The sequence below is a fragment of the Uloborus diversus genome, chromosome 9 (assembly GCF_026930045.1).
Source record: "Uloborus diversus isolate 005 chromosome 9, Udiv.v.3.1, whole genome shotgun sequence".
Classification (NCBI taxonomy): domain Eukaryota; kingdom Metazoa; phylum Arthropoda; class Arachnida; order Araneae; family Uloboridae; genus Uloborus; species Uloborus diversus.
This window is the reverse complement of record NC_072739.1, coordinates 5,586,764-5,609,868: the sequence shown is the minus strand read 5'-3', so window position 1 is coordinate 5,609,868 and position 23,105 is coordinate 5,586,764.

Genomic DNA, 23,105 nt, shown 5'->3' with positions numbered 1-23,105 from the left:
ATGAAATGCTGTCCAACTTTTGACTGCCGTCAGATATCAAGGCTCCTCTCATCGAAACCGGTCCCGTCCGAGATGTCTTGCTGTCACGGAAACCAGCAAAGAAAACCTGTTTCGGGTGGGAAAACTCGAGATTTACGGGACGGACGACCGTAATGTGAACTGCCCCTTATCCGGACTAACTGCAACCAGAGGTAATCTGCATAAACAAAAAATCCGGATCTAGAAAGTCGCCCGTCAAGGTATGACGGGTGAAAATCGCTTCTACTCTTTTACATTTGAACATAAACACATTCAAGTATAATCCTGAAAATATTTCGATTTTTTTCCCATCATTTTCCACGATAATAAATATTTACTCAAAACTCAAAGCTTGAAAATGCGCTTGGCTAAATTCTAAAGGCGTATTTTGGATTTTCAAGGCATGAAATACTTCTATAGAAGCGTTGAAATACAGTACAACCTCGATATCTCGAATCTCTCGGGATGGAATTTTTTTTCGAGACATCGAGTTTTCGAGTAATTAAAGTTTTTAAAAAATTACACTAGTAACTCTCACATTTACACACGTACACTATATGCATTTATATATGTACTAAGGGACCACTTCGAATTACGATCAATAAATTAGCCTTCAATATTTCACTAGATTTGAAATTTTCTAATTGTCGAAACTGCACAGGAGGAAATTTTGAAATGAACACCAATTTCAACTTGGTTTTTTCACCTAAAAATTTAAAAATTCTAATTTTATTTTTGACCAGTAACCTAACATTCAAAAAGTTCTCAGCAGCCATTTTGTAGGAGTTAAAAAAGCTGAATGATGAAAATGAGGAACGTATTTTCCCTTTTCGCTTGAAAACTGACGGACGAAAAATCGAACCCCTTCCCTCAAAGTGGACAACATGTTCAAGAGAAATGCACAAAGATTCTAAACTCTGGGGAAAACACAGCACCCCCTTCATACCAACACTCTCTATTATCTTGCCTCAATCCCCTATTCACAAAATTTCGGAGAAAAGGGATGAAAAACGTTAAGCAATTGTCCCTGGAACTGGTTTTACTACAAAAATTGCCAAAGCAAAACAACAATTGAAACTTGCTTCTGTGCAAAAATTTCGACATATCAAGGGTTTCGAAAAATAAATTTCGAGATAACTATGGAAAATACATAGGGGTTTTTATAGAAAATGCTGGGGAAAATTTTTGTTTCGAGACATCAAGGGTTTCGAGATAAGGAGGCTCGAAATATCAAGGTTTGACTGTATCTGTGGTCTATATTGATAAATGGTCATTGCAGTTTTACCAATTAGCGAATTTACAAAAGGCGACACCGAATGGTTATGGCGGTATGTACTGAAAAGTAGCGTCACTGCACCTAGCAAAAGGTATTTGGCCTACTATTGCCAACTAGAAAATCGCCCGTCAAGATATGACGGGTGAAAATTGCTTCTACATTTAAACGAAGCCATTGCCTGTTTGGCGATAGTTTGACAGCTGAAATTTTAACCCGAACTCCAGTGGATTCAGCCTAAACTCCAGTAGGTAGTGCTCATTGTTTGCCATTCTCTCTCTTTCGTTTCTTCATTCCCCTCAAATGACACAGTCTTGCCAGTAAAACTGTTAATTTGCCGGATCGAGTTCAGCCTTGTCACAATAAAGCCTTTCCCTGCATGTTAAACATTACCAAAACATATTATCAAATGATCATGCCGCGGCGCGAGTTTCATTGTTGAAACACTCGTGTTACTCGATCATCGGCTATTATTTATATGAGGATAAGCAAAATACATTCTTAGATAAGAAGAATTATCTTTTATTATATCGAAAAACAGTGCTTTGTAACCAAATTACATTGGACCGCTTCGTGCAAATAATTTATCATGTATAGTTCAGCCGCTGTAATGTCGGACTGACGCTCCAAACACGCCATGTTGTTCAGTAGAGGACTATAATTTATTGCACGTCCTATGCAAGGTTGTACATTTAACCAAAATAAAAAAGCGAATGTTTGGCGTACGTACAGTTCCATTCTAGCTTTCGTAATTTAGAATTGTTTTTTAAAGGACTTTTTTTTTAGACACTACAAAATCGATTCGGATAAACCAGAGATCCGGATAAACGGGAGCCGGATACATGAGGTTCCACTGTACATGGTTTAATATTTAAAACTTTTAATTTTACGCAAGCATCATATAAGCTGATATCGCGTGCGATTTCTGTTCTTACCTTTAATCAAGTTTATCGTCGGAAACAACAGTTCGCAACATCTGTTGTTAGCAAAGATCTCTGGATAGCATTTTTATCGAAACTAGCAAAATAAGCAATGAGTTCCATTCTGCTGAAATAATAGTTTCAGTTTTTGTTGAAACATATTCGTTACAATTATTTAGATTATGGATTCTTCTTTTCTAAGTTTACGTTTTGTTCTACAGATTTACGTTTCCAAACAACCCAATTTTGAAATTCAACCATTTTTTGTATAAATTAAGTTACGGTTCTTTCAGTCTCATAAGTGAAAATCAAAATTTGAAATTAAATCAATGAGAGAACAATGTGAATGATACACGTGTCGCCTAAAATAGCTTCGCGTGTCACTATTTTTTGAAAATTTAAATTAAATCAATGACAGAACAATGTGAACGATACACGTGCCGCCTAAAATATCTTCGCGTGTCACTATTTTTTGAAAATTTAAATTAAACCAATGACACAACAATGTGAACGATACTCGTGTTGCCTAAAATAGCTTCGCGTGTCACTATTTTTTGAAAATTTAAATTAAATCAATGACAGAACAATGTGAACGATACACGTGCCGCCTAAAATATCTTCGCGTGTCACTATTTTTTGAAAATTTAAATTAAACCAATGACACAACAATGTGAACGATACTCGTGTTGCCTAAAATAGCTTCGCGTGTCACTATTTTTTGAAAATTTAAATTAAATCAATGACAGAACAATGTGAACGATACACGTGCCGCCTAAAATATCTTCGCGTGTCACTATTTTTTGAAAATTTAAATTAAACCAATGACACAACAATGTGAACGATACTCGTGATGCCTAAAATAGCTTCGCGTGTCACTATTTTTTGAAAATTTAAATTAAATCAATGACAGAACAATGTGAACGATACACGTGCCGCCTAAAATATCTTCGCGTGTCACTATTTTTTGAAAATTTAAATTAAACCAATGACACAACAATGTGAACGATACTCGTGTTGCCTAAAATAGCTTCGCGTGTCACTATTTTTTGAAAATTTAAATTAAATCAATGACAGAACAATGTGAGCGATACACGTGCCGCCTAAAATATCTTCGCGTGTCACTATTTTTTGAAAATTTAAATTAAACCAATGACACAACAATGTGAACGATACTCGTGTTGCCTAAAATAGCTTCGCGTGTCACTATTTTTTGAAAATTTAAATTAAATCAATGACAGAACAATGTGAACGATACACGTGCCGCCTAAAATATCTTCGCGTGTCACTATTTTTTGAAAATTTAAATTAAACCAATGACACAACAATGTGAACGACACTCGTGTTGCCTAAAATAGCTTCGCGTGTCACTATTTTTTGAAAATTTAAATTAAACCAATGACAGAACAATGTGAACGATACACGTGCCGCCTAAAATATCTTCGCGTGTCACTATTTTTTGAAAATTTAAATTAAACCAATGACAGAACAATGTGAACGATACACGTGCCGCCTAAAATATCTTCGCGTGTCACTATTTTTTGAAAATTTAAATTAAACCAATGACACAACAATGTGAACGATACTCGTGTTGCCTAGCTTTGCGTGTCACTATTTTTTGAAAATTTAAATTAAATCAATGACAGAACAATGTGAACGATACACGTGCCGCCTAAAATAGCTTCGCGTGTCACTTTTTTTGAAAATTTAAAATTAATCAATGACACAAAAATGTGAACGATGCACGTACGTGTCACCTAAAATAGCTTTGCGTGTCACTATATGATCTGCGGGTCACAAGCTTGCCATCCCTGCAATAGGGTCATGCAAAGACACTGTATTGACTGCATTACGTGACTAAATAAATGTCAATCAAATATACTAAAGAAGCGGCAAAAATCAAACAGTTTTCATGAATCTTCGTCTTTTTTCAGGTAGAAAGAATGTTTTGCACTTTTCAATCCAGTTATTTCCAAGGTCATTTGAAAACTCTTTTAGTCAATGAGGATTCGGCTGTCTTTGTAAATTCTCAAGTCTGATCTCGTGCGAACTTTTTCTTGGCAGTTAGACTGACTGATGTCACCTCTGGGATGTCTTTATTTTGGGGCCTTCGTTAGGCAACGAACCTATTTATCATTTTGCTGTTTTATTCATATTAATTACTTTAAAAATTTCAAAAAAGTGGAGTTATATGCGTTTAATTGGTTCTTTTCAAGCTAACTTAAAAGGAACTGAGTTCCGTTAGTTTATCACGCAATGTGGCTATTTTGGATTTTAGTGCGCTTTTTTTTTCAGCCATTATGAAGGTCGGTAGAAATTTTCTTTCTGTGTTAAGAATTTAGAAGTCTTAGAAAATATTTTTGCTCGTTCAATGCTTTTTCCTCGTGTATACAAATATAAATCAACACTACACAATGTGAACCAGTTTTTACTTTCTTCTATATCTAATATAAAGAAGAAAGTATTGGATTCGTGCAAATTTTCGAATTTCGAATTTTGACGGATTCGAACGTTTTGAGGTGTGCTGAGTCCATTTCGACTATTTTTGGAAAATGTCTGTGTGTGTGTGTGTGTGTGTGTGTGTGTGTATGTATGTGTGTCACGTCTGTGTGTGACCAGTTTTTTGTGGCCTCTCTACAGCAAAAACTACCGCATGAAATCGAACGAAATTTAGTACACGTATGTGCCCCTATGTGAACTTGTGCCCATTAGTTTTTGGCGCGAATTCCTCCAAGGGGGGTGGAGCAATGGGACGTTTTTCGAGTTACGCGTGCTTGCTATTCCTCAGGAAGTAACTGGCGGAATCAAACAAAATTTGGTCCATATGTTGGTATTAACAGGAACAGGTGCTGATTCAATTTTGGTGTCAATAACTCAAACGGGGGTTGAGCTATAGAACGTTTTTTGTCGTCAATTGTGACTGCTGTATCTCAAGAAATAATGAACGGAATGAAAGAAAAATTTATCGGCAAGTAGCCCTTAGTGGGTATAAGAACTGATTTTATTTTGGTGTCAACAGCTAAAAAGGGGGTAGCGCAATCGCCCGTTCTTTTTTTCCATTGTGAGTGCCCTATCTCAAGAAGTAATGCTACGTTCTGGTTGAAATTTGGAATATATGTGAATCCATACGTAAACAGGCTTTGGTTCAATTTTGACTCCAATCGCTCCAAGAGGTGTTGATTTTTTTTTTTTTTTTTTTGCGAATAAAAATATTTTTATTAATGCAACAATAAGAAAGATAAATCGTAATAGATTGTCGTCTGCGTATTTCTCGTGATTTTAATTGTATGGAAATGATAGGAAATATTATTTCAATGATTTAAAATTTTGAACTGTTGCCATCTTATGTTTGTTAACAAATAAAATATTTGTAATTCATTCAAGCAAGGCTTTTAAAATAACTTTCAATTTTTGCTCCTTGCTTTGCTTTTGCAATAATTCAGACATTGGGATGGTCGTCAAGTTTTTGCATGTGTCATTTTGTTTTTGTTGGGAATATTGCTTCCTCGTCAAGCATGGGGAGGGATCAGAAAAAAAAGAAAAATATAGAAGAAAGTTTCGTGATGGCCACAACATACTAGTTTTAACTTTGCCAGAAATCCACAAAGATTCAATGTCCCCAGACGGAATTCATTTAGTTTTTCTTAGGGGTCGTCAACTAATCATAAGAACAATATGCTTTTGAAAAATAGCGTGGCGTGCGACGAAGACTGTAAGAGGGTAAGGCGAAGTGTGACATTTTGTAACACGGATAGGAGGGGGTAAGTGTGACATCATTTATGGGGGGGGGGTCTCTTTAACATTTGAATGAACGAGCTGATGTGTGCATCACATGACTTCCTTTTACTCCAATTTAATGTTATTTCTTCATTATTGGCAATTTTAATGCGATTCAATAGTTAATTTTCTAAATATCACCAACAGTGGCCAAATTAAAACCGGATTTAAAAAAAATTAATTTGAATTTTGACATTTTGAATTCAAATTATGTTTTTCGCAATCACGGGTGTATATATGTAGGCGTGTGTGTTTGTGTGGGTATGTGCAGTGTTGCCAGATTGGGGGAAATTTCCCCATTTTGGGGGAAATCTGGTGCTCTCTGGGGAAATGGGTTTTGAGGGGAATTCTTTGGTGAAACATTTTTTTCTTGGGGAAAACCTGGGGGGAAAAAACCTCTGGAAAAAAGAATTTTTTTCGTATTTAAATTCGCGTCTTGACATCTGGTAGTTACATTGTTTGTATCAAACAGCGTTGGTTCAGCTTTGCTCAACTTTATGGAATTCGCAACTCGGATTATGTGGAATCTTAAGCTACGGAATTCGCATTAATGTTCTGCGTGAGTAACTAGTTGATACGTGAAACAGGTAAAAATAAGTGTGATGAAGGATGTTCTTGGATAAATATATACAAAAATCATAGTTTAAATGTACATACAGAAGCAGAGTAGTAAATGCGAGTAGAAAAAAAATATTTGGTTATTTCTTATCTCTCGGTCAGGCGCTTGTATTTATGACTAGTAGCACCCGCCCGGCTTTGCCCGTAGTAGAAAATTAAAAGGTCTTTTGGTTCCCTTGTATATTTAAACAATGCATGATGAATTTCTCGCCAATTGGCTTGCCCCCGTTACGGTTCCACGTTATGATAACTTGGTAATTTAGTCGTCCATCTTATGATAATTTTGCTCGGGAAAATGTTCTTAAAATTGGAATAGAAAAAGAACAAAATCGAATTTTCGGAAAATCGCTTAAAGGTGCATACTCCCATGCTACAAACTAATTCTTTGCCAAATTTCATGAAAATCGGCCGAACGGTCTAGGCTCTATGCGTATCACATAGACCCTGACACACAGAGAGATCCGGACAGAGAGATAGATATCCAGACAGAGAGACTTTCAGCTTTATTATTAGTAAAGATAAAGAAAAATAAAAATGACAAAAAAAAAAAAAAAAAAAGGCGAAAATGGGAAGAAAAAGAAAGTTGGGGAATTTTATAAGAAAATTTGGCTACTTGGGGAAAAATTTTTTTTTCAAGAGACAAAAATATCAGAGGAAGTCTATTTATTTTATGAAAATATTAGTGGAAAAATAATTTTTGAATTTGGGGAATTTTTATAGAAAACATCGCTTTTTGGGGAGAAGTTGGAAGGGAATTGGGGAAATCTGGATTTGACCATCTGGCAACACTGGGTATGTGTGTGCTTGTACGTGTGTGTAGGCGTGTGTGTTTGTGTCTGTATGTGTGTATATGTAGGTGTGTGTTTCTGTGGGTATGTGTGTGTGTGTAGGTGTATGTTTGCATGCGTGTGTGTGTGTAGGATACGGACGCAACCTGGAGGCGGTTTTCGCGAGAGGAGCAGCACCGGGAGGAGCCGGTCGACGCTGGTGCTGCAGAGGGAGGCGGGGGGAAAATAAAATCAGCGTAACGCCAAAGACAGTCAAGAGAGAACAATAAGCAATGTGATTGTTCAAAAAACGCCAAATTTGTCACCAAGTTGACGAAATTTTCGCTTATTGTCGTAAACCTCAGAAGTTATTTTACAGCAGTATCAACTAGTTCTCTGTGTTTTCTTTCAATACCAGTTCAGAAGTTTAGTTACACAGTATTGCTAAGGGGTCCCTTAATGGGAAGACCCGAGAAGTCATTGTGACCTCCCGAAATGTTCCTCATTCGGCAAATTTTATCTGACGATTCGGTGAACAGAGACAGCATTGTGAAATTGCAACTTAAAATCTTTTTTTTGCAGTGATGCCCAATGTCTCTTCTTTTTGGTGCATGCTCATATTTTATCATTTGGCAAACTTCGGAGATTTATTTGGCAAACTGAAAATCCCCCACCCGCTCGCAAATTTGAAGTTCAGGGAACCCCTGAATATTGCGGTACTCTTGTTTAATGAAGTATCAAATGATATTGCTAAATGTTTTTCATATTTTTATTTGCATCATTACCAGTTTCTAGCATTACCAACACATTTTTTATACGCTTTGGTAGTAAATCGCTTACCTTTTATAAATTGTCACGTACCGCTATGACGCGTAACACTGGTAGAGAACCATCGTCCATCGGATGTCATCTTACCCAAACAGTAGTTGACAACTAAAAAAAAGACAAAAATATGCAGTAAAACCTGTATACAACGATACTGTTGGGACCTAAAATAATAGTTATATACAGGTTATCGTTATAGGCAGTTTAAATATTTATGCTGAAATTTTGCTGGGACCAAGGAAAATATCGTCATAGACAGGTTTATTGTTATAGACAGTATTGTTATGCACAGGTTTCACTGTATTGTTGAAATGATAGAACATCAGTAAGGATAAGTTATACCTCTCGTTACTCAACGGATACAAATTGAAGAGCCATTGAACTGACAATACCATAAAAGCTGCAAGTTAACGCCCTTAAGCCATGGCCAAGGGAGAACTACATGCATGTATCGATCTTAATACGTGCTAAAGTAATTTCAGCTTCCACCAGTGTGTACTAGGGTGCGTCTTATTTTTGAAGATGTTATTTTTTCATGAGGCACCCTCTCATTTTGTTCCTTTGGATGGAAAAAAAATTCACATATCTTAAAAATAAAAATTGAATAAAATTTAGAGGTTGCTACCATTGCTGCAAAATTTGAAATCTATTTTTTTTGCATCGATTATTATAATATTTATTTATGTTATGTTTTTGTCAATAATTTTAATTAGTAATAAATTGGATTGTGCGTGGTGGAACTTTTGCATGATCTTTGTTTGACATTATTACACAGCATAGAAACCATGAAATACTTTTTTTTTGTATGTATAGGAAATAACTATTTGGGTTATATTTCTACCTTAACCAACCCAATTTCATGTTGAAGTCAAATATTGCAATAGAAAATTGGGAATATATTTTTACTCTATTTTTGCACAATGAACGTAATTTTAATCGCTGGTAGCAACCTCTAAATTTTGTTCAAATTCTATGAAACTTTTAAGTGGGTGTTTTTTCATCAAAAGGAAGCAATTAAAGAGATTCCCCATGAAAAATTCAAATTTTTTTCAAAAAGTGCATTATAAGAAGCACCCTAGTGTGTACGCAATCTAATCTCAACCTCAATTTAACCGCGTTTACATGGAAATTTTCTACCCCGGAAAAAACTTGCATTTAACTACATTCCGGTTATTTCCCGGGTAAATGTGGATCTTTCTTCCTCCTGCTATCGACTGGAGTAAATGCGGAGTTTTTACCCAGAATGCACTTCGCAAAACAAGTTTGTTTACTGGCTGGGTATAGCCGCTAAGGATGCTGGGTAAACCGCTTTCTCGGATACAGAGTAAAAGCTCGTTTTGTATGTGAACGGTGCATTTTCCAAACTTTTTTTTCGGAGTTGGAGCGGGGAAATGCTATGTACAAAAGTCTCATATAAACACGGCTATTGCAGGATATTTGCTTCCAGCTCGGCAATTGGCTATTTCTGATTGATGAGCTACCTAACACGCGAAAAACTGCAATCTCTGATTGTCGTATCAGTCCGGGCAGTCGGTACAAACCACAAAAGTTTTGTCTCGGTAAAAAAAGCATCTACAAATTATGTATGAGTCATTTGACTGCATTTTCAACTTTCAAATTCAGTAGTCTAGAAATTAAATTTTACTTGAGGAATTTTTTAAATATGAAATAAAAAGGAATAAAAAAATGTGACTGATATTACCCCCTTGTAACATTAGTCAATTTTTTTTCGTTACCCTTTATTTAACACAAAATAAAATTCCTCAAGTCTGAAACGAAGAGCTGAAACTGTGGGCATTAAAATACCATATCATGATATTTTAAATCAATTTAAAATGAATAAAATTCCAGAAGTACTGAATTTGAAAATTAAAAGTTGAGTCAAATTGTAATGTCAGTCACCTTAGAATGACCCTTATACATAAAATTACGTTAAATCCCAGAAAAGCAAAAAGTACATAAAGAATTATAGCCTGCTTTATAAGTTAGTAAACTAAGTTAGGCAAATCTAACTACTTGTTGAAGTTAAATCCATATGTTTGAGCCAACTACACATCAGTAATCATAATAATAAAAAATGCACTTATACTTCGATTTACTCGGAATTTGTTTTCCACAATTTCGGTTGTCGAGGTTCATGAAGAACCAGCATTAAAATTACTGATGTTTCTAAATATAAACGTTTTGCAGAGCAGTCTTTTCCGCATACGCCTTCAAGAAGTTAGCATCAAAAATTTTTTACTCGCTCTGGAAGCCACCATACAGTATTTTAGTTCCTCTTACTCATTCAATATATGGTTTGTTCTTGTAATTGCTGATCTCAGACGCCAACAAAACCACCACATTCCTTGAAATTTCAAATTACCGATATCAATGTTTATCATATTTATATTGGTGTATGTCGTGAACAGCCCTCCCACGCTCGTCCAAGGTCGCCTTTCACTCCCCTCTTGACCCCTGACTGGATGTGGGGGTTCTTTCGAAGGGGGTTGGTGGGAATCGGATGACTGGACGAAAGGGAGAGATGCGGAGAACGGAACGAGAGAAGGAAGGATGCAATAGAGCTCCGGAGATGTCTCTCGTTGACTTTCTTGGACATTTTTTTTTTCGAACAATCATACTATACCAGATGTACATATTTTATGTGAATTGTGATGTGTCCCTTTTTACCATTTCAATAAAAAAAAAACTTGGGACTAAAGTGCTGATTCTCACTTACATATCGGAGCGGCAAACCATCCCAAAAATATGGAAACTTACCCAACGAGGTACTCCGAATAAAACGATTATACGAAAGGGTAATTCGCGACAGTGTAGGGGAAATTCTCACCATTGCAACAGTGTTTCGAATATTCCACCATACCACAATAATAATGTATGTATTGCATAACCTTTTCAAGAACACTAGCGACTTCTTTGATCCACCATACAAAAAGAAAAAAAAAAAGAGTCCCAACTCTGAAAACAGATATATACACATAACCTCAGAAGCATGTGCGAATCGGATCATCTGACACTTGGGAACGTAATCATACCATGGTTGCTCGGTGATGTTTTCATTATTAAAATAGTATTTGCAGTTTTGAGATTTGAGAGGGTGAACAAGTCTCCAAAGGAATCAATTCCAGGTTTTCCCTACTTCAATTAAAAGGGGGACAATCAATGTGCAGTTTAAAAATAAATTTTAATTTAGTTCAAAAATTACAGTGAAGCAAAGTATCTGAAATGGCGAAACATGTTTAAAAAATAAAACTGAAATTAGTTACTAAATGCACAAACTAAATTAAAATGATCAAATAGGTGGGTGATTTTTAGTTCAAAGACTAATTTGGTATTCTTTCTGTTTAATTGATATGTCAACATTACCTTTTGTGTGCGATGAAGCAGTTCAAAGACAATTTTCGAGATAAGTGTTAGAAACACGATTACCGAGTTTGTAGGAGAGAAGCTCCTTTCAGACGTAAGTGCAGTCAAAAAGGGATGTTGTGAACAGAGCATGAGATCTGATTTCTAAAAATTGATCGTTTTTAAGGGGGTCCGGGACACATTTTGAAATTTTTTTTATTATATACTTTAGAGTTTTGAAATTTTTTGCACTGATTCACCATTTATTTAATAAGCAAAATCATAACGTAAATATGAAAAAAAAAATTATTTAAATTTAAATAGTTCTTTTTTTTAATGGGGTTGCTTTAAATTGCTATAACTCAAAATATTCTTGATCAATTTTCAATTTTGTTTAAATAAATTACGCACAAATATATAAGCTTTAATTTTTATTCGGCGCTTTTAAAAATATTGATTCGATAAAAAATACAAAATATTTGAAGAAAAATTTCGAAAAAATCGAAGATACTTTAAAAAAAAATCATAATTTTTGCATTAAACGTTTATTTTTCAAATTCGCCGAATAAAAATTAAAGTAAACTGTTTGAAAAAGATATGATCCAAGTTTCATTACTTTATCTTTATCGGTTCCTGACAGAGTTAGTATGCAAGAAATCGGGAAAAACTGCATTATGAAGAAAAACGCGTTTAAAGTTTTAAAGTTAAGTACACATTATTTAAGTGCATGCAACAAAAATAATTATATTTTTCGTTCTATTTAAGATAAAAACAAGATTTAAACGTCCTTTTAAGCAGAAAAAAACGGAGTAATTTTTCACGTGATAAAAAAAAAAAATTGCAAAATTTGACGATTTTTGTGTCCCGGACCCCCTTAACATACATGAATGAAAATTAAATCGTCGAAAATTTTAAAATTTCTCCTGTTGATCGCTATTACATTGAAATTTAATAAATTCCATTTGATACACTCATGGTTATCGAAACGTCAGCAAATAAGAAGAAAAAAAAAAAAAACTATTGAAACAAAATAGTGTTAGGTGGACCATTGAAATATACACAGCGGGCCGCGGGTTGAAGGTCATTGGTCTAAAAAGTCAGGGGTGCTACCGGGTGGGGGTCCATGGCGTAGATTGCGCCATCAGAATTTTTAGGGGTTAGAGGGGTTATCTGAGAAGGTTTTTGATCTCAATTGGAGGGACTCTTGTTCTGGAGGGGTGGGGTGCTGCGGGAATACTCTATACCAATTGAGGGAGGTGAGCCGTCAACTTTGAGGAACTCTCATTCTTAAGGAGGTTGGATGTACTGCAGCATTTGAGGGAAGTGAGCCACCAACGTTGGTTGACTCTCGTTCTGGAGGAGGGGGGGGGGATGCTCAGCAGCTTTTCTGGGAGGTGAAGCGCCAACCTTGGGGGCAGTTGCGTACACAGAAATTTTGGAGCCCGTCACAAATGATTTTTTCGGGACCCCTCCATATTGTTTACTTCTATATTTCACACTAGTTTAAAAAATATTGAGCCCCCTTCAGGCTCGGGCCCGGGCCAACAGGTGTCTCTTCTCTCCCCTCTGTGCACGCCCCTGCTTGGAGGACTCTCGTTATAGAGGTTGGAGGATGCTCTGTTGCATTTAACCTCCAGCCTTGGGGCACTCTCGTTTTGAAGTGGGGAGGGATACTCTGCAGCATTTGAGTAAGGTGCGCCGCCAACCTTGGAGTGATGGTCATTCCTGAAAGAGATATGCATATCTAAGAAGTATTACTTTTAACTCGTGTACACGATTACACCCGCAAATTCCTATGAGTTATTAAAGAGCGTCGGTTATTTTGCATGCGTACAAGGAAGTAGTGTGGGGTCCACATTGAGTGTTTTCTCAAAAAACTTTACTTCAATAATAGGTAGCTAAATTATTCCATTAATTAATTAATTAATCAGCTTCTGCGGTTATTAAAGTTCGACCTTCATCTTGACGACATTCTTGTTAAACGTCGAAGAACATCCAGTTAATTAATTGATTGCATATATTTTCTCGATTCCTCACACTCTTTGAATTGTAATTAATATTTCTACTCATTTTCAACCTTCAATGAATTTTAACAGAATGTGCATCTGGGTATCAATTACTTTTACGACTACTGAAGAATGTTTATGATCAGATGATGGGAGCACTTTACATATTCTCAAGGTCGGACAAATTGTGAGCAATTGGTTTCAGTTGGCGATGTCACTGATGGAGGAAAATGGGTGAATTGATTTTAATGAAAGATTTTATAGCGTAAAGGTAGTTAATTCCGTTTAGAAACACAATGCGTATTTGAAGCAATTTTCCTGACACTCACTCAAATCGTTAAACATCAGCACATAAATTCGTGAGTGTGCAATGAAAGTAGTAATTAGTAGAGATTGCTGCTCATGTTAAATAGTTTTCCGACTTTGCTATGAAATGAACATTTCATCATACATTTTGATAAGGAGCTGTTATCCACTTTGTATTTTACATACCACCATTAGGGTGCGTCTTATTTTTGAAGATGTTATTTTTTCATGAGGCACCCTCTCATTTTGTGCCTTTGGATGGAAAAAAAATTCACATATCTTAAAAATAAAAATTGAATAAAATTTAGAGGTTGCTACCATTGCTGCAAAATTTGAAATCTATCTTTTTTTTGCATCGATTATTATAATATTTATTTATGTTATGTTTTTGTCATTAATTTTAATTAGTAATAAATTGGATTGTGCGTGGTGGAACTTTTGCATGATTTTTGTTTGACATTATTACACAGCATAGAAACCATGAAATGCTTTTTTTTTTGTATGTATAGGAAATAACTATTTGGGTTATATTTCTACCTTAACCAACCCAATTTCATATTGATGTCAAATATTGCAATAGAAAATTGGGAATATATTTTTACTCTATTTTTGCAGAATGAACGTAATTTTAATCGCTGGTAGCAACCTCTAAAATTTGTTCAAATTCTATGAAACTTTTAAGTGGGTGTTTTTTCATCAAAAGGAAGCAATTAAAGGGGTGCCCCATGAAAAGTTCAAATTTTTTTCAAAAAGTGCATTATAAGAAGCACCCTAACCACCATACCGACAGATATTTCATTTTATGGGTGTCCGAGAAGTCTGTGACACATTAGAAAAATTCACAGAAAACAACAAATAATGTTATACCGTATTACCCCGCATTATCCGGCATGCCGGAAAAAAGCGAGGTTGACCAGCATGCCGGGAAATTCGAATTTTCCGGCATGCCGGATAATCTAAGGCTTATTTGCACAAAACAAAAGTAAATTTCCCCATTCAGTTCCAATCAGAAAGCAAACCACTGTAAGAAAAAATAAATAAATAAAACCCGAAAGTAACCTTCTTTCAAATAAAATGCGTATTGCATAAAATATGTGCTCGTTGTTTATGGTAGGTCATTATTAATGGATTTAATTGTATGCCAATACAGTAATCAATTCAGAAGCAATCATCGTTACTGCGATTTGTTCATAATTTTTTAAAATAGTTTTAGGTTCCTTTTAAAGAGGTAAGTTTAATTTTTTATTTCCTTTTACAAAAAAGGAAGTATTGTATTCGCGAAAAAATTTTCACTCAAAAATCGACCTTAATTTCCATTTTGCTCACCCCCAAATGAATGTTGAGTTTTTTTTTTTCAACTCGACCACTCGCGGATAAGTGCCTAAGAACGTATAGACACCCGAAATATCCATTTTGACATTCCCCGAATTAATTACAACGACTTTTCTCATGACGTCCGTATGTACGTATGTACGTGTGTGCGTATGTATGTCGCATAACTCAAGAACGGTATGTCCTAGAATGTTTGGTACGCAGACTCCTAGTGAGGTCTAGTTGTGCACCTCCCCTTTTGGTTGCATTCGGGTGTTTCTAAAAGGGTCTTTTGCCCCTTTTTTTTGGGGGGGGGGTCATTGTTAATTTCGATGCAAACTCAAGTGGTGTTATAATTTGGCAGACACTTGGCGAAATATCACCAGTCTTTGGTCGCCAAGTTTTGTCGCCAACATGGCGATTTATTTATTTATTTTTTTTAAAATTTGATTTCAATTTGACCACTGTTGGTGATATTTAGAGAGTTAATTATTGAATCACATTAAAATTGCCAATGAAGGAGAAATAACATTAAGTTGGTGTAAAAGGAAGTCATATGATGCACACATCAGCTCGTTTTTTTTATAATAGTTTTACTTTACTTTTAGAGAGGTAAGTTTGATTTCCTTTAAATTGAATAGCTATGGTAAATTCTTTAGCACTGGTTTAGGGGCGATAATTTCTTAATTAAATGTTTGCTTACTTATATTTAATTTAATTTTTATAAAATTATTCGTTATTAAACAAGATTTTTCTTGTTAAAATAACAAATGACATTGTTAGTAAATATTTTTACAAAATTAAACTGTTTATTGATGAACTTATTCATTTTTAAAGGTGAACATATATATTTTTTATTGAATTAATTTTTTTTCCTAACCTCGATTTTACCGGCATGCCGGAAGGACTAGGAGAGTGTTATTGAAAATCTGGTGACCCCCGAATTTTGCGGCATGCCGGATAATGCGGGGTAATACGGTATGAATATGCGGTTTGCACAAAAATACTTCACAGATTTATGAAATTTTTTTATGACATCGTAAAGAAAAAGAAAAAACTTCCAAATTGTGTTTAATGGTGGCGCTGTTCCGTAACAGTAAAAACAAACAAACAAACAAACGTAATGTGAGGTGTTTAATCATTTTATCAAGCATAAAGCAATATTGTGCGGCTCTGAGAAGTTGAGCTCCAACTCTCAAAATGTTTACTTCTGTTTCGGAAAACAGGGAGGGGTAATTGGCGCTAAGATGAGTTGAGAAACTTTCTTAGTAGGTTTTCAAAAATATTCTAACTGAAAGCCAAACCAATAACACACTAAACTACCCTAAAACATGTAAACATAAGTAGGGAGATAAGGCCGGTTCTGCCCCAAGAGGCGGCTCTGCGGCTATGAGCCGCCTCCCAATCCCTCCGCCTCCCTGATGCCGCCTCCACCGCCTCCCAACTGACCTCCCCCCCTCCCCCAGCCGTTCCCTCCCTCGCCGCGTGAGTTGAGTTGTCCGTGAAAGATTACGAGGTTTCTGGTTGTCATGACAACCAGAGTTTTGGGATGGCAACACTTCGTAGAAGTTTTCGGATGGCAACACTTGTTTTTCGTAACCTTTTACGAGTTTTGGGATGGCAACACTCAACGTTTCGGATGTGAATATTTTTACGCGAACTTTGAAGATTTTATTTTTGCAATGCTCCTGGCGCCATCTATTGAGAGGTTGATTTTTTATTTCCGGACTTTGAATATTTCTGCGAATTTAATTATTTTTATTTTTACAGAGTGTTGAAGTTGGGAATCGAACACCCAAACTTTGAGTTAGCAAAAACGTATGCTAACCACTATGCTATATTTTTCATTACTCTTTCAGTCTTAATGTGAATCTGTACCATGACAACGAATATTACAATTAAATTAATTTTAAAACCATCAGTTAATTTACTCTTTAGTACTAATCATGGCATATCATTAACTGAATTTCAGCTCATAATTGAAACTATCATCATTATTATTATTTTTCATAATAACAAAGTTTTCACTTAAGTAAAGATTTATTTAAATACAACCCATTCGAGATTTTAGATTTGGTTCAATGCTTTGTGGACTTGAAATATATTTTAAACTTTGATTTTCTTTTTCATGCATTTCAAACTTTATCATTTTTATTTTTTCTAACTTGTTAAATTTTCTTAACTAATTTCATTTTTCTTTGTCAAATTTACAAATATTTTTTCTAACTTGTAAAAATTTCGAAGAAATAATTTTCTTAACTAATTTTTTTTGACTTTCATACAACAAAATATTTTTTCTTACTTGTTAAATTTTCAAAGAAATAATTAACTTAAATATTCTTTCACACATTTTGAACTTTAACGTTTTTTCCTGTCATTTAGCACTTTGATTTTTTTTTTTTTCACTATTTTAGCGTTTTTCAATTATTTTCAGTCTTTAACTATTTTCTTAACTTTTTAGTCTTTAACTAATTTCAAGCATTTCAGACTTAGATTATTTTTTCGTGATTTCGATTTTTTTTTTTTTAGTATATTTTAGAGTTTGATCATTTTCTCGCTTGTTTTTACTTTATCGTTTTTTTTTTTCCCGATATTTTTAAACTTAGAAATTTTTCACAAGTAGTGACAGGAATCGAACCTTCAAATTTTTCAAAACGTTATCATGTCTTCAATTTTTGCAATCATGTCAAACTTGCAATCAATTTACTCGTAGTAGTAATTAACACTTGTCATTAACAAATTTTCTCAGATTTTAAAAAAATCAACTTAATTAATTTTTTCCAGTAAGCAAATTGCGCACTCAAGTTACATTCCAACACTGCATATATGTTTCAAGAGTTTCATTGAATTTATCACATTCCATTTAATTAACTATAATAATTACTTTTTCATTAATACTTAACTTAATCATTTTATCATACATTTATTCCAGTTACAAAATTATGCTTAAAAGTTATTTATTTTTCTTAGCACAAGAGATTTTAACATGTTCCTACTAAAATGCTTTTCACTCTAGTTTGAGTTTACTAAAATAGCAACTCATTTACGATTTAGATTCATTTAATCGTCTTTGATTCTTTTTTCATTGTTAATATTTTAAATTATCACATACGTTATTATTTTTATACATTTATCCATTTAATTTTCGAAAATCTACAATCAATTTACTTTTCGTATTAATTAACACTTATCACTATCAAATATTTTCATGAATTTTAAAAAATTATCTTCTTAAATAATTTTTTACTGTAACCAAATTTCCCACTCAAGTTATATTTTATCACTACATATGCTTTTCATGAGTTTCACTTAATTTATCGCATTTCATTTAATTAACTCTAATAATTATTTTTTATCATCGATATTTAAGTTAATCATATTTTCCTTTCTTTATTTTTTTTTTCATGCAAACACTCTTGATGGAATAAAACAAAATTTTCAACTTTCATGAATTAAATCCCCTCTGAATATTTTATTTTACTTTACCATACTTTACTATTTTACTTACTGCGTTTTACTATTTATCATTCATTACAGCTTTTCCAAAATATTACTTTACAACCAACCAATTTCATTAACAGAATTTTCATTACAATTTATAAATTTCACTTTTATTTAATTATTTTTACCTACGGTAAAATAAAACACATAACACAAAAATGTTAAACATCAATGAAGTACCCAAGAAATGTTAAAATTATAAGTCGAGTATCAAAACTTCATGTCAGCAAATTTTAAAAATAGACTTACCGAAAAATAACTTCTACTGAAATTCATTTCAAAACTTGGAATCAATTTACTCTTAGCATTAATAAACACTTATCATTAAGAAATTTTCATGGATTTTAAAAATCAACTTATTTAATTTTTTTCCAGTAAGCAAATTTCGCACTCAAGTTACATTTCATCACTTTATATGCTTTTCAAGAGTTTCATTTAATTTATCACATTTTATTTAATCAACTCTATTAATTATTTTTTTGATTAGTATTTAACTTAGTCATTTTATCGCATAGTGTTTTACTTTATTATTTTTTTTTTTTTTCATACAAGCACTCTTGTTAGAATAAAACAAAATTTTCAACCTTCATGAATTAGAATCACTTTGGCTATTTCATTTTCCCAATAATATTTTACTTTAACAACTAATTTCTTTAACAAAATCGATATCATTTATTTTAGTCTTTATCCTTTTCGAACGATACATTCAAATGGACAGCTATACGTTAAATTAAGAAACTTAATCTAAATTTTGACAAATTAAGTTATAGCTAAATACTGACTAAAATTAAGTACAAAAGACTAACCTTTTTGGGGTGAAATCCCTCAAGTACCAGCTATCGCGAAGTTATTTAAAAACAGTGAATGAAATTGTAATAAGTGGATTGTTAATTATAACTCAATCTCACAAAATTACAATTACATGCTTGTTTTATTTGAAATCGCTGCATACGGCTGGCTGCCCATCGTCGATTTGCAGAACGCATGCCGTGATATCGCAAATCAACTCGGCTGTTGAAAGAAACTACCGTAATCCCACAGCACTTCGGATCGTCCACACACACGCATCGAGGCGAATTGAGAAAATGACTTTATCAATATTGCTATCTACCCCTTTACCGATAACAGATAACAAACCCCACGTGCTAGTATTATTCACCACCTGGCCTACGTCTTTCAAGTGATGTCACTGTTTCTGACCAATTAAAATTAGTTCACGTTTCTCAAATATCAAGCACATAGATCGGCAATAGCCTGATGTCAGGTTTTTCCAAACAAAATTTTAGATTTTAATTCGTAGTTTCGAATTAATTTCTTTTTCATTTCAAACTTATAAAAAAAAATTTCCAGCTTGTAAGAATATTTCTTTCAAAAACAGATTTTTGATTCAAAACAGTATTTTTTCAAACTTGTAATATTTTTCTACTTAGAAAATGAAATCAAAAATTTTTGTTTTCTTTAATCATATAAAATGTTTTTAAGAAATAATTTCTCAAACTTGTAATATTTTTCCACTAATTAAAAAAAAATCAATTTTTTTTTTCAATCATATAAAAATAAATTTTTAATCTTACAACAGTAAATTTTTCCGCAAAAATATTTTTTTCAAATCAAAATAATAATAATATTTTTGTAACATATTGTTTTTTTTCCTTTCAATCTTTTTTTTTTTTTTTCAAAAATTTTCAAACTTACGAAATAAAATAAATCACTTTGGCTATTTCATTTTCCCAATAATATTTTACTTTAACAACTAATTTCTTTAACAAAATCGATATCATTTATTTTAGTCTTTATCCTTTTCGAACGATACATTCAAATGGACAGCTATACGTTAAATTAAGAAACTTAATCTCCCCACTAAAAAGGATCTCAAAATTTTCTCTAGAAAGTGCCGCTTTCTTGAGAAATTCTGCAGAAATCTGAAGATATTTTTAAGATTTTGTTTTGCCTCAAAAATATCTCAAGAATTTTTTGATTCATTTTAGAGTCATTCACAGCTTGCTAAATTTGTCTCAAGAATTTCTACACAAATTTAAAAACAATTTGGCGCTAAAGTAAAATCTGAAAAAAATCTGCAGATACCATTAACATCGAATGAACAACGATTTTTGCGATTTTCTTTTTCGAAATTTTAAAGTTTTTTTTTGAAAATTCATTTTATAAATGTTGTGCGAAGGTCCTTTGATGCTCAAGAATTCAGAGGGGGATTTCTCTCATTCCTATAGTTGGGGGGGAGTGTCGATTATCCCCCCCCCCCATTGAAAAAGGTTTTTCTTATTCAAATTCAGTTTTCATCGGATCTAAAGGGATTTTGGCACCAAGGTCCTTTGATCAGGAGGAGCTCATATTGGTGTTTTTGCTCCCTGTAGGGGGTCGACCCCCATGGGGGGGGGGCTTATAAAAATTCAGTTTACATCGGATCTTTGCCAAATTTGAACAGAGGTCGTTCAATGCTCAGAAATTTATGCAAGGGGAATCTCAACTTGTGTGGGAGGGGGGGACCCTTAATGAGGGGGGGCGACCCCCCTCATTGAGATGTCTTCTTTGTACAATATCTGTTTTCGTCGGATCTTTCACAAATTTGACACAGAAATCCTTTGATCAGTAAGAACTCGCATAGGTGGATTTTCGCCCATATGTGGGGGGCGGGGGGGGGTCGCCCCCCCATGGAGTTTTTTTAATACTAATCCACAGTTTGCATCTGATCATTGCTAAATATGAAACAGGCTCTTAATACTCAGGAGTTTACATGAGGGGTTTTCACCCCTTTGCGCTGGGGGGGGGGGAGTGATCGACCCTCCAGGGCGTTTCGCAGAAAATCTGTGAAACAGAATGTTTACACTTTTTTTTTTTTTTTTTTTACAATGACTGAAATTTTGGGATTCTAAAAAAAAAGTAAGAAATCCAAAGTTATATAAATTTAAATTTTGAGTCATAAAATAGCTCTTTGAGAAATTTTACACTTTTTTTTCTTTTATTAAATGATGATGTCGAATGGAGTTTTTCGATGTTAAAGAAATTATTGTGAACATAGGTGTCCTTTAGGTTTTAAGTATATAATCTGTGATAGTACAATGCAATTTTGATGTTTTTGAAGATTGAAACTAGAAATTTGCAAATACTTATTTACTTTATCAAGTATTTATTTAAATTATTTTTTTTATAACTGATATCATAATTTTGATTTTTACTTTCTGAATTAAAATTATACTAATTGAACACATATTTCTACATTTTTATCCATAAAAACAAGATACGATTGACATAAAAGAACCAATCTATAAATGAAATTAACTTTTGATTGCGCAATAACTTTCCTGTCCTACTGCAAAATCTAGATAGTCCAGCAAAATCTAAGCAATTCACGACAATGAAAATTAATACAACACTAGTTCATATTCTGATAGTTTGTCCGAAAATGCTGCATTTTTTTTCTTTTTTAATTCGTTGTAGATTTTTTTTAATTTAATGATTTATGAACCACTTTTTTTTTCATATTTTTTTTTGCTCCATACTAATCAGTTTCGGGCTTGAAGTGAAGAGAACTTGCTTGCAGCTTTACCGGCGACCGGCGATTTGTTTACGTGTTTGCCACTTCCATGCTTTCGCTCATTCAATTTTTTTTCGCTATTATTATAATTTTAAGCTTTATTTTGTCTTTAAACTGCTTTTGCTCATATTAATTGAGCTCCGGGGTTTTTTTTCTACAAGGTTTTTGTTGTCATGTGATTTCTTTACTATCGTATATCGCCAAATCGCTGGGCTTGTTAACGTGAAACACGTGCTTTAATTGCTAGTTAATTCTTTAGATATATACTTAATTTTCAGCTTCGTTATTTCGTTGTTTTTGTTTAATGCAAATTGAGACTTTGATGTCCCTACTGTGCTTTAATTTTCATATTAATGTGAGGGGAAAAAAATCACACTTTTGTTCATGTGCAGCTTTTATTGCGTATTTTGGCAGTTGAAACATTGTTCGTTTTATTTGATATGTTCGGGTTTTTCTTTTTACTTTTATTATGATTATTATTTATTGCGTTATTTGCACGAAATTGAAACTGCAGTTGACTGTGAGTAACTTAATGCATAGAAGTAACCTAAAGAAAAACGAATTTCACATAACACTCAAATGTCAAATGTATAGTTAAAAATAAATTGAGCAATGTGCAAGTAGACAAGCATGGAAAGATAGACGCATGTTACTTGACTATATAGTGAAAAATGTAAATGAAAACTTGAATGTAAGTAAAAAATTTCTAATTAATAAGTAACCCGAAATTAAGAACAAATCGGAGAATGAGTGAAAGCGTAGCAAAGCAGACGTATATACTATGCTGAAGCATTTATTATCAGGTCGGTCCCCCTTGCCAGAAACCTATTGCATACGTCTTTCATTTTTTGTCAATAAGTATAAAAAAATAGCTTAAATTAGAGACAT